The following is a 16877-nucleotide window of genomic DNA, read 5'->3' as shown; positions in this document are numbered from 1 at the left end:
ATTTACACGTCGTCGTCGTCCTCTAGATCGGAACTGCATTCCCAATACAGATTATCCAGGCTAAAGTTGGACTTCTTTTTCGTCAGTCTGTGTGCCGCTAAGATGCGGTCGAGCGTCTTCATCTTGTCCTGACACATTTCATGACGTGTTTGCAACCATTCCAGGCGAGGGACTTGGAAGGCTTCCTCCAGGATGCCGCGAATAAAATCGCGAAGTTCTTCGTTTTTTGTCTTTCCTCGTCGACGACAAACGCAGGAGAATAAACCACACATGGCGTTTTCCACGTATCGGTCAGAATGATGACGCAAGTGCAGTGCGCACTGCCTTTATGCAAATAAACACGTGCAAAGAAACGAGAACGAAACCGAAACGGAAAAGCCACCCATTGCCGCTAGGAGCGCGTGCAGTGGTAGGAGCAGAGAACGAAACCGAAACGGGGAGCGCCCGCGAGGAGATGACCACTGGATACCGGCGACGCAGAGGGCACTAGGACCGCGCGCATGCGTAGCGGCCGCGGCAAGACGCCCCAGTCACTTGCTCGCTGGCTCTCATGGACTGCAGACGTACGCTCGGTAGCTCCGCCCTCCCCGCGCCGGGTCAGTTTGTGCCTGCCTGTCATCGGGATTGGTCGCACTGTCGCCGCGAGGGAAAGGTGAGTGATTTGCCATGCCCGATGTTTGTGCGTTGTTGTACCATGCATTGGGGGTTAAGCCTTTTCTCTCATGTTTGCCGTAATGGATAGGCCTCATTCCCCGTACGCGCATGTTTAGACTTGTTTAGCGGTGACCCGTAGCATGCCAAGCCTGAAACAACACATGTTTAGCGTTGTGAGCATAGCGTTTTGTGGTTGTCGTCTTGTGTTAGCTGCGTAGTGTTGTGCGGTGATGCTGTGGTTAGGCCTAACTGGTCGTACCTAAGCCTTTTCCTTGATGTGTACTGTTTTCTTCATGCTGTTTAGCAGTAGCGGTTAGGCCTTTTCCACACGCTCTGACATTCCTAGACTTGTTGAGCAGTGTTGCAATTTTACCTGTCGCTAGTATCTCGTTGTTGTTCTCTGTCTTTCTCGCATAGAGCTATGATGGTGGCGCCATCTGGTGTGATGCCTTGCAACTAGGTGGCCACCTGTCGTCGATCTCTGCAACTACCGGTCGCCAACAAGCAACATGGCGGGCGCTGGTCACTCGGGCGTTCCGGCACGGTTTCTTCACCACGGCGTTGTTCATTTTCGAATAACTTGTTTCTCTCCACTTTATCTCAATCTATTTTTTTCCTTTTTTATGACCACAACTATCCGGAAATGCACAACTGGTCTGGACACAAGTTAGATGCTCCCCAATTAGTGTGGTGACTCCCTGGAGGGTGCTGATTACAGTGGGGGCTCCCAATTAGCTCTAATCGATTAAATCATCGTGTTTAGACCAAGATGTGCGTTTCCGGATAGTCGTGGTCATTCATTACTACTATTCTCTACATGGCCGAATATTACGCCACAAGACCCTGACTTTAGACTTCGACAATCTTGAATAATCAAATCGTGGACCTCACTTTGAAGGTTTAGGTAGTGAATGTAAAATTACATTGCGAGGAACCATAAAAGCAGTGATGTGTCAGTTCAGTCCAGCAAGTGCAATGTGATCGAGTTACTAAAAAATTGTAGAATACTCCGTGACTTTGCGCCCAGCCTATTCAAACCTCACTTTACGGGATGCACAACTTCAGAGCTGTCGTAATCTCCACCAACTAAAATTGAGATTGTGGAGCCTCAATATAACAAAATTTTGTTAGGAAGCTGTTTCTTTCATTGTCATGAGCCTTACAAATGGTGACACATAATCTAGCAGGGAATGTAAATTATTTTGTACCATTAATCTTGTTGCATATAGTTCTGCCATATGTATGTTGACTGATGTTACTTCCAAAGATTTCTACTGAGCTCGTTGGATCAACTACCCCATTTAGAACTACCGCACATTTCCACTGGTACCCCAGCAAATTCTAATGTGTTACTATTCTTTTAGGAGGTGCTGCGGAAAGTCAAATTTTGTAGGCAGAATATCACTCTAAAGTCGCACAATTTGCCCTGTACGATCGAAGCAGGTCTCCTCAAAGTGTCTGCTGCAGAACACTGAAGATTTAGATGGGGCCCCAATTTTCGCGACCCAGGTTCTGCACCCGCTTCTTCGGCACAGCTGAGCGACTGTGAGAGAACCTGTATAGCACAAGCACATTGTTTATAGAAAATACATGGTTTTGAGATTTATAAGAGCAGCGAAACATAATTTCTTAGTACTTAATGGCACCAGCGAAGTAGCAGTGCAAGCCAGTCCGTTGTCAGATGCATGCGATACGAATAAACACGATTTTTCCTCAAAATGAAGAGCTATCCCCCTGTTATCCCCCTGTCTCTGCCCGTGCGTGAAGTGCACCCAAAACTGCAACAAGCTGACATGGCTTGCCCTCTAATTTCAAGAGAAATTTTAAAAAAACGCGGGCAGCCCTGCTTGAACTAAATGCACACGACAGCTAGGATGCTTTGGGCCCACCAATATGGCGGCCGATGACCACGCACTGGCGCACCCTATGCGCGATCCAGCCATATACTATACAGATCAGTGGTGTATTACAACACTCCCTCTTGGCGACATCGCGGCCGGCGGTCTGCTCGCCTCCTCAGTTGATTTGTTCGGAATAAATTTTAATTTCAATTTTTCATTCAAATTTCACTTGCAATATTTTCTATACGATTCGTGTTCTGGAATTTCATTTGTTTGGTTCGAATTAGTTCATTGTCAACACGAACGTACAGCGTTCTTCCTAATCATATATTACTACTTAATTTGAGAGTGATGATGTACCGTTGGTCATCATTACACTCGTTCCTTCAGCAACTGACTTCTCAATTACTGTAGTGGCGGCAATGCAACATGTTGGATCCCATTAGACCAATTGAAAAGCAGTTTCTCATTGATACATTAGGCCAGTTTCCTCATTCCTTCTATTGGCGCAGTCTGTAACATACAACACGTCGGATCTCATTCAGTCAATTGTAAATCAACATTTCTCATAGACGCCCACTAAACCAATTCGTTGAATTGGTTCCTTACTTCGTTGATGTGGTCTTCGTCACACAACACGGCACCCGGTTTCACGAAGGCAGCTTCACTGCCTAACTTCCAATTCAGTCAATGAGAAAGAGTCGGCTTTCACACGTTGAACGAATTGGCAGTCTGATTTCTCATTGAATCTCATTAAAATTTCGGGAAGAAATGAAGGAGATCGTGCCTACTATTTCCAGCAGGGGCCGCGTCTTTCACGTCAACGACACCATCAACCATTTTCGCTTTCTCATCGACACTGGAGCTGAAGTCAGTATCATTCCGTCCCATAATTGGGGCCGTCATCGCGCTTCTCAGCATTCATTGCAAGCTGTAAATTCTTTACCCATCAAATACTTTGGTGAGCGCTCTCTCATTCTGAACTTGGGCCTGCGTCGGAACTTTCAATGAACCTTTATCATAGCCGACGTCCCCGATGCCATCATCGGTGCAGACTTTTTCAGACCCTTCGATTTGATGGTCGACGTGAAGAGACGCCGTCTCACTGATGAACAACTGTGGCCTGTTTATCCTCGGACTTCGTGCCTTCCGTACCCCAATTGGCCCTGTCTTCACCTGCCCATCGGCACCTACGCAGTTGTCCGTGACATCCTTAATGATTTCCCCGACATCATCCATTCGCCGCCTACAGATGCACCACCTCCCCATGCCACCACGCACCACGTCCTCACCAGAGGCCCCACGGCGCATGCGAGACCTCGCCGACCCGCCTGAGCGCCTTGCGATCGCTCGTCAAATTCGGCCATCTCCTCGCCTTGGGGTACGTTCGCCCATACAGCTGCCCATGGGCTTCGGCATTGCACATGGTGCACAAAAAGGACCCGAGAGATTGGCGACCATGGGGTGATTATCGGGCGCTCAGTGCTGTCACCATGAGCGACCGTTACACTCTACCACATCTTCACGAATCCGTCGAAAATATCCACGGCGCCTCACAGTTTTGCAAGATAGATCTAATGAAGGCTTACCACCTACTTCCCATGGAGCCGAGTGACATTCCGAAGACCGCAATAACGACGCCGTTCGACCTCTTCGAATACACTCGAATGTCCTTCGGCCTCCGCAACGCCGCTCAAACTTTCAAGCGATTCATTGACGAGGTCCTTCACGGTCTTGACTTATTGTTTTACCTACCTCAATGACATTCTGGTTGCCAGTTCCACTCCCGAGGAACACGCCAACCACCTTCGTCAGTTGTTCCAGCGTCTACAACAACATGGCATAGTCATCAATCCTGCTAAGAGCGAAGTCGGTGTTTCTTCGCTCACTTTCCTCGGCCGTCGCATTGACTGCTGTGCATCCCCCCTCTGCGCCAGAAGGTTGACGCGACTGACCACTTTCCCAGCCCTACCACACGGCGGAAGCTTCGCGAATTTCTGGGCTCAGTGAATTTTTACCGCAGGTTCATACCGGCACTGCGCGCACACCATAAAGCTGCTCTGTCATTTGCTTGCTGGTCATAGCGGTCCGTCGCAAACCCTCGAATGGACGCCAGCCGCTGAACAAGCTTTCCAGAAGATAAAGCAGGACATGCCCTCCGCCTCACTCTTGGCTCATCCCATTCCAGACTCGTCACTCGCACCCTTCGTGGATGCTTTTTCAGAAGCCGCTGGGGCCGCTCTGCACCATCTGGGCCCGCACAATTAGTTACAGCCGCTGGGGGGGGGGGGATATATTTATTAGACAAAAGGAAAAAAAAACGGGGGAAAGGTTAGCAAAACGGGACGTCGGCTTGCCGGACAGCCACTGTGTTTGTTTTCTAAACCACTTCAGCCCGCCGAAGCACGGTATACAGCACTTTCGGACGCGAGCTGTTGGCGGTGTACCTGCCTATAAAACATTTCCGCCACCTTATCGAGGGACGCCAGTTCATCGTTTACACTGACCACAAACCTCTCAGCTACGCAATCACGTCTGCCTCTGGTTCTCACTCGCCTCCAGGAATCCGTCACCTCGCCTACATCGCCGAACTTACGACCGACATCAGGCACATTCCCGGTAACGCTAACGTCGTTGCGGACATTCTCTCTCGAGCTCACATTGCTGGGCTGGCCCACAATCTATCCCCAGACATCGACTACGCCGCGCACGCACAAGCGCAAGCAAACGACCCCGACATGCTTGCCATTCTTCAGTCATTCACGTATCCCTCGACATCCACAGCTCCCCATCCCAGAACCTCGAGCTATGCCGAAGCTGCCGAAATCACGGAATTCTGGAAGGAACCTTCACCAGCAACAACACACGAAAGCGAACAACAACCGAAGTGAATACGAAGCGAATACATAATTATGAGTTAGAGGGCACACATATGCAGCACGAGTACGGATGCACATCATATGTAGATGATATTTGCATGTGGGGCTTTCTGTTACGCAGCACTCGATTTGTTTTATACTTTCTCTCAGTCTTGGGAAGTAATGTAGTTACAAGTAACTAGTTACAAAAAAAATGTGATTTAATTGTAACTGTAACTAGTTATTTGTCACGAAAACGTAACTTTTAACTGCAACTGGTTGCTTTTCTCAGCAACTAGTTACAGTAACTAGTTACTTTATTTCGAAATTGTATATTTTCACGATAATTTTACCCACTTCGCATTTCTTTCGCAACGCCATTGGCCTCAGCGGCGGTTATGCTATGGTCGGTCACTCAACAACAAATTATGAATGTGGGGCAAACCAGAATGTTCCAAAGCGACGAAAAAAGGAAAGAAATAGAAGCGACGACACACAACACACACACAACGTATCTCTGTTGATGCAGCTACCCGCCGAAGCACACAAAAGTAGGCACGTGTCATGTGCTACTCCTTGGGTAGCACATGATGATTTGTCCTCGATAGGAAGATACCGAAGGGGTGCGAGGGAAGTGCGCTAGGTCATGCGCAGTGCTCTCGCACGGGGTACGGTAGAAGTAGTAGGCGCGTTAAGGGCCCGTAGAGTATTTGTTACAAAGAATCACTTGATGACATTTCGAAGTGGCCGGTGTACCGACGGGCAACATGGAAGACGCCCCGAAGGTCCCTTTGCCAATGTATGAGGGTACATTTGATTTGGTGTCCTCTACGGACGTCAGCGTCAAAGTTCGTTGCAAAACGTGCAAGAAAACTTTTCATGCAGCAAGACATCTACAGCCAACATGAAGAAGCACCTGAAAGTAAGTTACCTTGTATTGTGAACATTTTGCCGGCATTAGTAGGTTGCCCAACGGTTTTTCAGAGGAAGCATCCTGGTCTGCACCGTGTTGCACAGCAGAAGCGTAAAGCCCCGGATGGCGAAAGGCAACCAAGTACTCAGGCTAAACAGGAGAAATTGGTGGAACTGGTAGCCACGTCGTCTACAGTATCTCAGAGACAAATACACCGGGCTGTTTTAAATTTTGTTGTGAGGAGCACGCAGTGCTTTTCCGTTGTGGAGAACGAGCAGTTTAGACGCATGATCGTGGTACTCCTGAACATTTTACAAGGTGACGAATACATGTTCATGGGAGCTTTACTTCCGTCACTTCCCTCCGCTGTGTTGGGGCTCTGCCCTCGATGGTTCACTGCACGCCCTTGGTGAATTCACTGTTGCGAACACTAAAGAAGAGGTAACATTCGAGGCATTGCACCGATAAGAAGACACGCCAAACCTTTTCGTTACCGTTATATATAGGTTCGACGATCAGTGGGGAGGACAGATCTCATTATAGCTGCAACATCGCACCCCCCTTCAAATTCACATGGCTGGAAGGAGCACAGAAGGAGAGGGCCACTGAGATCCTGCTTCAGGAGTTCAGATTAATGGAAAATGAGGAAGAAGCGCCCACATCATCTTTAAAGGCGTCGGCGTCAGACGATGGCGATGACTTCTTCGAGATTCACACGGAATCTGCAGAAACCGAAGAGTTCGAAAGATGGAAGGAAGGAAGCCGCAGTACCCTAACAGCCCTCAGTGATTTTCGAATTATAAGGAAAATATTTCTTAAATATAACACTGGAATCCCCTCTAGTGCCCCAGTTGAGCGGCTATCCAGCGTGGGCCGAGATGTTTTTGCAATTAAACGGAGCAAACTTAGTGACGTAAACTTCGAACACCAGCTGCTGCTCAAATGTAATATGTATATATAAATAGCCTAACTTCAATGTATGCAATAAAGCCTGCTGATCTCATATTTGCTTGGAAAATTTCTAAAGTAACTGTAACTTGTAACTGTAACCAGTAGCTGTAACTGGAACTAGTTACAATTTTCACAGGGTAACTTAGTTACCTTTTTGCTCGAGTATCTATAACTGTAACTTAGTTACTTTTGAAAATAACGTTTCCCAAGACTGCCTTCTCTTCTGGCGTTGCGGGCTATGAGCGCAGCTTCCGAACGATTCCAGTATATTCAGTTTGGAAGAGCAGTCGCTGCGATTCGAAATTTCAATATAGTATTCCACATTCGATTCGGAATTCGAATCGAATACAAAATTATTCACTTCAGTATTTGAAAAATCAGATTACGCTCACAGCCCTGTTAAAGGGAGTGTCGCATCCGTCCCGGTCGATTCCGGAACTATAGTGCCGTTTTACCACTGTGTTGGGTCTTGTTATCAAGACGACGCAGACTGTGAACTTTGATAACGACAGCGTGAACTCTGATAACGTGAAAGATGGAAGTCACTGAAAAGGTTAGCCCAGCTGTAGGATTCGAACCCTCATCTTCTGGATTACCGGCGTTCCAGCCTCAGAACATCACTCATGTTCTGATAACGTATCGCGGGTGCTCTGACGCTTCCAAGCAGGGGGCGCTCGTGGTGCATGGGAGTCATCAGAGGCAACCACAATCTGTACACTTTTCCCTTATTTTTGCAGTGTCCTCGCAGCCATCGGCGACAACGACACACCCGGCACAGCGCAACGGTTTCTGAAAACTGCACCCTGGATGTGTGGGCAGCGATTTGCTTGAGAAGACATGTGATTATATTGTACTTACGAGACAATTCATGAAGAAAAATAAATGTGGGCTTCATAAACCGCTATGGCTTTCGGTTCATCAATTTTAGTCAAGACATTCGACGCGGAAAGCAGAATATGGCACCGCGCGCAAAAAAGAAAAAGAAAGCTGCACAAAGCTGGCGTTGCGCGGAACGAGAGCAGACGACAGACCATAGGAAGACTCTAGAGAACGTACTTGGCGCGCCGTCAATGGCATTCTCCTATCCCCGAGCGTGACCGCCCGGGCGCAGCCATCCGTTGGTCATGGACAGTGTTAGTGGACGAATTTCAGCCCCCAAACTACAGCGGAGCTGCTCCGTTTGTTGCCAACCCTGTGCAGTCACGTGGGATGACAAACGGGGGAACGAGCCGATGGAGGCAACGGCGTCCACCGTAGGAAGCAAGGCCAGCCGTGTAATTGCGGTGAGTACGCGCGAATCTTCGGGACACGTGCAGAATTGAGTAGTGCTATCGGAATCACAAGGTAAACGTTCCATATCAAACGTGAATCATATCTTATCTGTGAGATTACCTGCGACACCGCCAACCCTTTGGTTTCCGCTGACACGGATGAACCCAAGCAGCAAAATGCACTGAAAGTCGAGTGCAATAGGGGTGGACGGGTAGATGAAAGGCCTTGAACAGATTCATGAAACTAGAGAACATTGATAAGACACATACTGTCCACCCCTAATGCACTCGACTTCCAGTACATTGTGCTGCTTGGGAAGATGTTTACCGCCTATGACTTGACGCTGAAGTGGCGTTTGTATGCTTTGCCAGCGAAATCGGTGCATGTCTAGTTTAGGTCCGCCACTCGATTTGAACCTTGAAATCTACATACCTGGATGTAATTATGCAAGGTGCATCGTAATCTACAATTAATATGCGGCGCTCGGTTCCACAAATTCCTCTAGAGACCCGTGATTCACAGAAAGCGGCGACCATGTCATCTCTATGCGCCCATTGTTTACCTATGACAGCTTACGCACACCTCGCACTCTTCCGAGCATGCCTTTCGCCTGTTCGTTGCTAAGACGCACAGCGACTCCGCTAGCGGACGACAGTCGGCCTCCTCCTCACGCAATTGCTCCGCGCCAAAATTGGCACTGTCTTCTGCCAGCACAGTGTCGAACAACTGCGGGCCCCCCCGCGTGTGATATGTACTGACCTGGCCTGACCTAACCTCCTAGCCAGGAGGAAAGCCAAGCTCTATGGCTGATGCGTAGGAGTACCACAAATGATACCCGTCGAGATCTGGTGCTTTCATTGTGCATTCTTGGAAACGAGCGAGAGGGAACAGGCGAAAGGCATGCTGGGAAGAGTGCGAGGTGTGCGTAAGCTGTCATAGCTAAACAATGGGCGCATGGAGATGACATGGTCGCCGCTGCCGAAACTTTCCGTGAATCACGGGTCTCCAGAGGAATTTGTGGAACCGAGCGCCGCATATTAATTGCAGATTAGATGCACCTTGCATAATTACATCCAGGTATGTAGATTTCAAGGTTAAAATCGAGTGGCGGACCTAAACTAGACATGGACCACGAAATCAATAAATTGTTACCTATCGTAACAAATGTAGGCATGTATTTCGGAAGGCAACAGAATTCCGAAGTTGAATACACAGTAACCGCCATTTTAATGCTGCTCTGCGAACCAACAGGAACCGGAAATCGCAAAAACAAAACCACCCGCCATTCCATGCTCTGGTCTGTCGAGTTTCGTGATAATAAAGTGACGAACGAACGGCAGCACACAAGCAAGTGATGTAGTGGGAAAATATTCACTGCTTATTTGTTTGACGAATACGTATGAGATACGCATATTCGCTGTGAGAACGACCTATAGCGGGCGACACTGTCACCATTCTAGTGTGGATAACACGTGGGCCGCTGTTCGGAATTGATGGTTCTTTTTCGTAACTATTGTGTATATTCACCGGAAGATCACTTGTGCCACGATGGTACGATACTATTCGGTTCCCCCTACGGCACTGAACGCGGAATAAACGTGTAAAAGCAGACGACGCGTCCACACTGCGATAGTTCTCTGTTCTCCGCAACGCGTCGACACCGTTCGATCTCGGAGCGAATAGTACGCCGAATTTAGATAGCAGGTGATGGATTTAGGAAATCGAGCGAGTCAAGTTTAGCGGAATGAAGCAGCCAACGGAAGGCAACACCTTCCATGACCAACGGATGGCAGCTCCCGCGTGGTCACGCTTTTTTGAGCGAGTCCGATCCCCCTGCGACAGACCCCAGGGGAAAAGGGGGAGGAGGTTAGGAAAGGCGATTGGTCTGCGCATGCGCACTTCAGTCACGACTTTTCCCGCGGTGGCCACTCCTGAGTACTGTGAATGGCTCCTGGAGATCACGTGATTTGGGTTTCCCCGGACCATCGCATGTATGGGAAGTTCCGGCGGCTGCTCAAACGTCGCACACCTGCGCACAGCAGAAGATGGCCTAACAAGGCCGAAGCAGCTGCCCAGTGCTAGTGCGGCGACGTTTGAGATTTATAAACACATGTTCCACGTGCAGCCAAGGAGCTTCGGCTACTTTTCTTCCCTTAATACTTCACTGGCTTTGCACAGGGCTTTTAGAGGTGAGTCTCTCACCCTGACGGGAGACATCACGTTCCCCGTGACCGACGCCACTCGCTCAAACGTCGCCCACCTGCGCGCTGCTGCTGATGGCCCAATAAGGCGCTCGCAGCGAGCGCACGTGTTTGTCTTGTGCTCCGTCTCTTACGTTCCACGAGGCCTAACTCAGGAAAAATGATGGAACATCCTCCGAAACCCCCTGATCCTGGAGGCACAGAGGATGGCAGCCCTCAGTCTCTCGCAAAACAAGGTACGTCGAACGTTGCTCCTCGGCGTGCTTCTACGGCTAATTCTCAGTCTCAGGAAAGAGTGTCTGTGTCCCGCTTTCCTCAAAAGGACCAATGCCTCAGTGTTCGTTTACCACCTGAGGTGTATATTGACCCGACGGCGTCTTTGACATCGTTGGCTCTGGAAGGCTGTTCGGTATCCAACACCGAGTAGGAAATCTGTTCCACGTTGGCCTCAACACGCGGGCAGCCTTAAAATGTATCGTTCGTTAGGGCAACATCTCTGTACGAAATCATACGATTAACTTCGAACTACTTGGACCCAGAATAGTAACCGTCACCGTCTTGATGATGCCTTTGTTCTTATCGGATGAGCCTCTCGTTCAAGCACTCAGCAAGCACGGCAAGGTTATTGACATTGAACATGTCCATTGTGAACACAAAAAAGGTCGAGGTGTTATCCTAACAGGAACACGTTTTCTCAAAATGGAGATATCAGAAAGTTCCCCACCGCCTAATTATCTTCGTGTGCGTGAGCACCTGGTATGTTACAACTATCCTGGAGTACGCGGAGTGTGTTGACGTTGCAAGTTGGAGGGCCATATCAGGGTGAATTGCACCACCCCTTTTTGCGAACGTTGTTCTACGTTTGGTAATACCGTGACCGAGTGCAGCTCGCGGTGCAGACGCTGCCGTACGGTGCATCCTCCAGGGGAATGTACGGGCCCTCGATCTCATGCCGTCGTGGCGAGTGATTTTCCTCCCATACACCCTCGAGCATCCAAACCACGAATGCGGTTGCTGATCAGCTGCAGGACATTCAACAGGACGACGCAGTACAAGAACTCGAGAACGTCAGGTCCACATACGAACCTTATGATGCTGGCGTTAATGTGAAGGAAGCTCAAACAGCATCGGAAGAGTTCCCGCATCCACCTGAAGTCCACCGATAGGTGAAACGTCTGCAACTCCAGAGTCTAAAAGCGATGACGAGACATTCTCTGACTCAGGGTCAGCACCTATCACATGCGCAAAATTCAGTGGAGCAGACAACGATGATTATGTTGACCTATGTATAGATACAAATCACCAGCGAATGATTTCGGCGGAGTCTGCAACGAATGATTCAGGCGCGCGTACAAAGAACAGTCATGCGCATGTGCGCATACTCCCACCACCAGCTCAAACAGTGACGACCAGCCGACGGTGCGGAAAAAGTCGAAATTTGTGTTGTGCAAGGAACTTTAACAGCATTTAATGACATTTCAGTTCCTTTTGCTTTTGCGTTTCAGTGTAATGATGTTAGGGGATTTCATGATCTATCAAAGCAGTTGACTGTCATCGACCTCGCTCGACGTCAGAAATGCGATATTCTGTTGTTACAAGAAACCCACTTTTATTCTGGTGTTGTAGTCAACCGACTCAAGCGCACGTTCGGGCTACCTTGCTTCTTCAGCCTCGGTGAACCCCGCTCCAAAGGAGTCGGTATATTTGTGTTTAACCGAGCTGTCTTAAATAGATTTTACACGTTCCATGATGTACATGGATGTGTAATGTATATAGATTTTTCCATATGTTCACTTGAATTTCGTGTGGCGAATGTTTACGCACTTGTTATATCAGCCGAACATACGCAATTCTTCCGTTCGCTCGACGCTTTTCTGTACACATCTCGACATCTAATTCTACATGAGAAATTGATGTTCTGAGGCTGGAACACAGAAAGGGGGTGGGTACATGTTTATTCACACACAAAAGGAGATGTCAGTCAGGCAAGTGCCGGCTTGCTACTCCTCAAAAAAAAAAAAAAAGACAGGTGCGGAAGAAGCCGCGATGGCAACGACGTGCTGCGGGCAGTGAGGCTTGCCGCCTGTGCTTCAGAGGGTGGTCACCATTTCGGTGGCCTTTAGGTACTCGAAGAGTGCCTTGGTAACAACCCGTTGCCCAAGGCGGGGGACAGGCCCGAGGAGTGTAGCGAGAGAGAGGGGGTGGTGGCCCAAGGCTTGGAGGCGTCGGGCGAGGGCGGCACGGGGCGCCGAGAACGTCGGGCACGTTAGCAGGAGGTGGGCTACGTCAGCGACGGCGCCGCAGGCAGCGCAGTTTGCGTTGCCGCGTCTGTCCATCTTGTGCAGGAGTGACGGAGTGTAGGCGACGTTAAGGCGGAGGCGATGAAGGAGGGTTTCCTCGGCCCTGGTAAGGTGTTGGGTGGGGTAAAGTTGCATCGCGGGGTCGATGGCTCGAAGAAAGGTGTTGCATCGCATAGCGTCTGCAATGAAGTGGCGGGTTTCAGAGGCAGACCATCAACGGATTTGAAGGAGGCAAGCTGATGCCGTGAGCGGCAGGTTTGCGATGGGGCTGCCACAGCTGCGCGGCCACCTTGCAGCAGCGTCGGCACGGGTTTTCCGGAAGTCCCGCTAAGAGACTGACACCAACCTTTGGGACTTGGCGCGCCCGGGTCAAAAGAGCGAAGAGGCACCAACCCCAAAAATGCATCTTGCAATTTGTAAAATATGTATCCGCCCACCATACTCATTATCACAGTAGAAGGTGAGGCGAAGAAACACAGATGACACAACACATAGCCTGAATTTCGCCCAAAGCAATCAGATCAATGAAACGAAGCAGTCGAAAAGGCACCAGCAGCTGCCAGTCTTCAGAACGCATATCCGTTGGGAGCGGGTTCAACTCCCGCAGCTCCATTTCATTGACCATATTCATTATGTTGCGCGCATTTCGAGTCAAACACCGAGAATTCAATGCATTTTGTTCCTTTTGGACTCAGTTTTCAAAGGCGTAATGCCTTCAGTTGTGTACATGTTCACTGTTTGCGTTCTCCCTGTTTTTCTTTTTTCTTTTCTCTGTTCTTCCTTCCTCTTATTTCTATACCAGTTCTGCATACCTCATAGGATCCCGCCATGTGTGATTCTTCAGCTCGAGTTTTGTGCTCTTCATTTTTCTTTTCCTTTCTTCTTCTGTTTGTTTTCTCTTGATTTCTTTTTCTTTGCCTTTTTTGTTTCCCCCTTTCACTTTTTTTGGAATAACAGGCCGACATCCATCTGGCTTACCTTTCCTTTTTTTTTTTTACAAACATATCCCCCCCGCCAGAGTACTTACTTCGCGGTGCGCCCTTGCCCCCCCCCCCCGCCCCCACCCCCTGCATCCCGTGCAGGCATGTATGTGCGGCATGACATGGCATAGGTTTACATCGGCATCACGACTAGACCGCTTTTACCTCAGTTCAGTACTCAGGCCTCAGCTTTCGCGACTTGAAGTGCTCAACTTGTCGCTTCCTCATCTTTCTGATCATTCCCCAGTGCTCCTGACACTTCAAGTCCCGGGTAACATTCACAAGTCTACCCCACGCTGGCGACTGGACACTACATTGCTGGCCTCACCAGATGTGAGACAGGTGATAGCTGATTTCCTCAACGTCCATGTTGACGGAAGTAATGCTTCACTATCGCAATGGCTGGGCTTAAAACTTGAGCTACGAAGACTCTTCATTCATTGGGGCAAAGTACATGCTCGGGAACTACTGCACAACTTAACTATCTCGCCGAGAAAGCCCTGGTGGTAAGACGCGGTGCTCTTTGACTCCCCTTATGACAGAGTATCTTCGTTCCTTAGAGACCAGACACCTTGAACTTATGCGTCGTTCGTCGTTGGCGTCTCAAATCGCATTTTCACATTCTAATGGAGTAGCTGGGCCAGAAGCACTGCGTTGCCTACACAGCTCAGAAGTTCGCAAAATCAGCAGGTTATGTCTCACTGTTTTTTACCCGATGGGACTTTAACGTCAGAACCGGCGCGCATTCGCCAGATAATGCAGCAGCACGTTTTCACCCAGGAGGACACGCGTGCCGTTCCAGCGTCCAGTTTCACTGTTTTTAACCACTGTCCAATGCACAGTACACATGAGATTTCCGCCCTTCAAAGGTATTTGATACCCCAAGAACTTGATTCGTGGGTTAAGAAGCTCAAGCGGGGTAAATGCCCTGGTCCGGACGGTCTTCCAGCCGAATTTTATGCGACGTTTTGGCCACAGTTACGTTTGTACTTTGTGTGCCTTTTTAACAATCTGTTGCTCAGTGGTGCAGTTGAGCCAGGATTTACAATATGGGGCATGTAATACTGTTGCGAGAGGCACAGCGTCAGGATGGTAATGATTTAATGCATGAGAATGGTTGCGCGTGACATGCACTTCATCTTCATCTACCGGCCGTTACAATACTGATACCCAAACCGCGGTCAGATCCACAACGTCCTGATTCATGGCACCCCATTACCTTGCTTAATCACGACTACAAGTTTTTGACCTGTGTCATTGCAGTCCGCTCACGGGATTGCCTCCCTACGTTGGTGCACCCCGGCCAGTGTTGCGCAGTACCTGACCGTATGTCGCAGTATGTATTCAACACTTCTGGGCATCACTTACTTTATTGCAATAAGGCCTACACAACCAAACGGCGTGCCTCACGTTATGTCGTTTCTCTGGAACAAAAGAAAGCGTTTAAACGTGTACGTCACGATTTTCTGTTCTCTCTACTTCGGCATTATTGTGTACCTGATAATGTCATCGCTTTGTTGTGCAACATCTACAAAGTCCAGTCGAGTTGCCTCATACTTAATAGAGAAGTTGGGCCATCATTCCCCATTCTAACATGCCCAGCGATTCGGGACAAAACGTAAAGCAGGCTTCACCTGATACTGCTCCTATAGAAGCTATGCATTAGGAATAGAAAATCGCGTGCAGCACGTTCCGTTGTTACCGTTCTGCATTCGTTCTCTAGTAGGACGTTGCCTGTGTCATAGCGAAACATTTAGTGCAAGTTTCATTGACGAATATTGGGGTCTTCGAGGTTCCATTTTGGTTCCAAATTTCCGACTTGTAAAGGAGGCTTCACGAGATGCACCGAAGCGTTGGTTGAGGCCCTCAACCTGGTGAGTTAACGCAACTACACCATGTTTTTGCAAGAAACGCGTGAGTTGAATGCCATGTACGGCATCTCAAACACCCTACAAGACAGATAAGTTCGCAGAATTTGTTGCGCATGCAAAAATAAAACAAATCCCTTGCTGTCACGAGACTCTTGCTTCGATGCACGGAGCTTGTGAGGAGGTCTGAGGCCAGTGCGTGCAGGCAAGCAATATCGTTATATGAGCGATCTTAAACTAGCACAGATGCCGATATTAGAGCACTAAGTTGATTCCTTTCGCCTCGTAAAGCAGGCATCATCTACCTATACCGCTGCGGGATGCGCTTATTGAAAATCGAAGAGCGCGAGTACTGCGTTGATTTTCTTATTGTGATGCCCTTAAATGCAGGTTTGTGGGTGAATATTGTCATATTCCTTTGAGGTTCCAAACTTTTCCGCTCGGGTGGTTGAGGGAGCTTCACTTGGGAGCCCCAATGTGGGTGGTTCCTCTGCACACTTCCGCATGAACTTCGCGTGCTCCAACTGTCGCTAATAATGCTAATGCACAAATAATGCTAGATATTCTAACGATAATGGTAACATCCCAGTTACGAACATCTGTCTCCAAAGTCCCGAAAGTACAGAACCGGCCTCGCCGCCTTTGTTCTTTACTATTCGTCCTTGAAACGGCTGATTTATGCAGCCATATGGATGACTTTTTGTTTGCGCTACTTGGCTATACGCGCGTCTCGGGTCGTTTTCCCTCTCTTTGGTTGGTAACATGTATTAACCAATATTTATTTATGTGCCAATTGCCGTGGTATAGTGGCTGAAATTACTGATTTCCGCGGGTTCAAATCCCGTTACAAGCTGTGGTGTCTGAGGTGCTCCCTGGGTTTTCTGGCAGACTTTCCATACGAATGTCGGCACAGTTCCCTCTGAAGCTGGCCCAGGACGCATACAAACCCCCCTGTCCCCCGCTACTTCCTGCTGTCCTCTCTCCATCTGCCCATGTCTGTACGCCCTCTTAGCCACAGTTTCTTCGCGGCGCTAACACG

The sequence above is a fragment of the Ornithodoros turicata genome, chromosome 1 (genome assembly GCF_037126465.1).
Source record: "Ornithodoros turicata isolate Travis chromosome 1, ASM3712646v1, whole genome shotgun sequence".
Classification (NCBI taxonomy): domain Eukaryota; kingdom Metazoa; phylum Arthropoda; class Arachnida; order Ixodida; family Argasidae; genus Ornithodoros; species Ornithodoros turicata.
Note: the sequence above shows the minus strand (reverse complement) of the source record.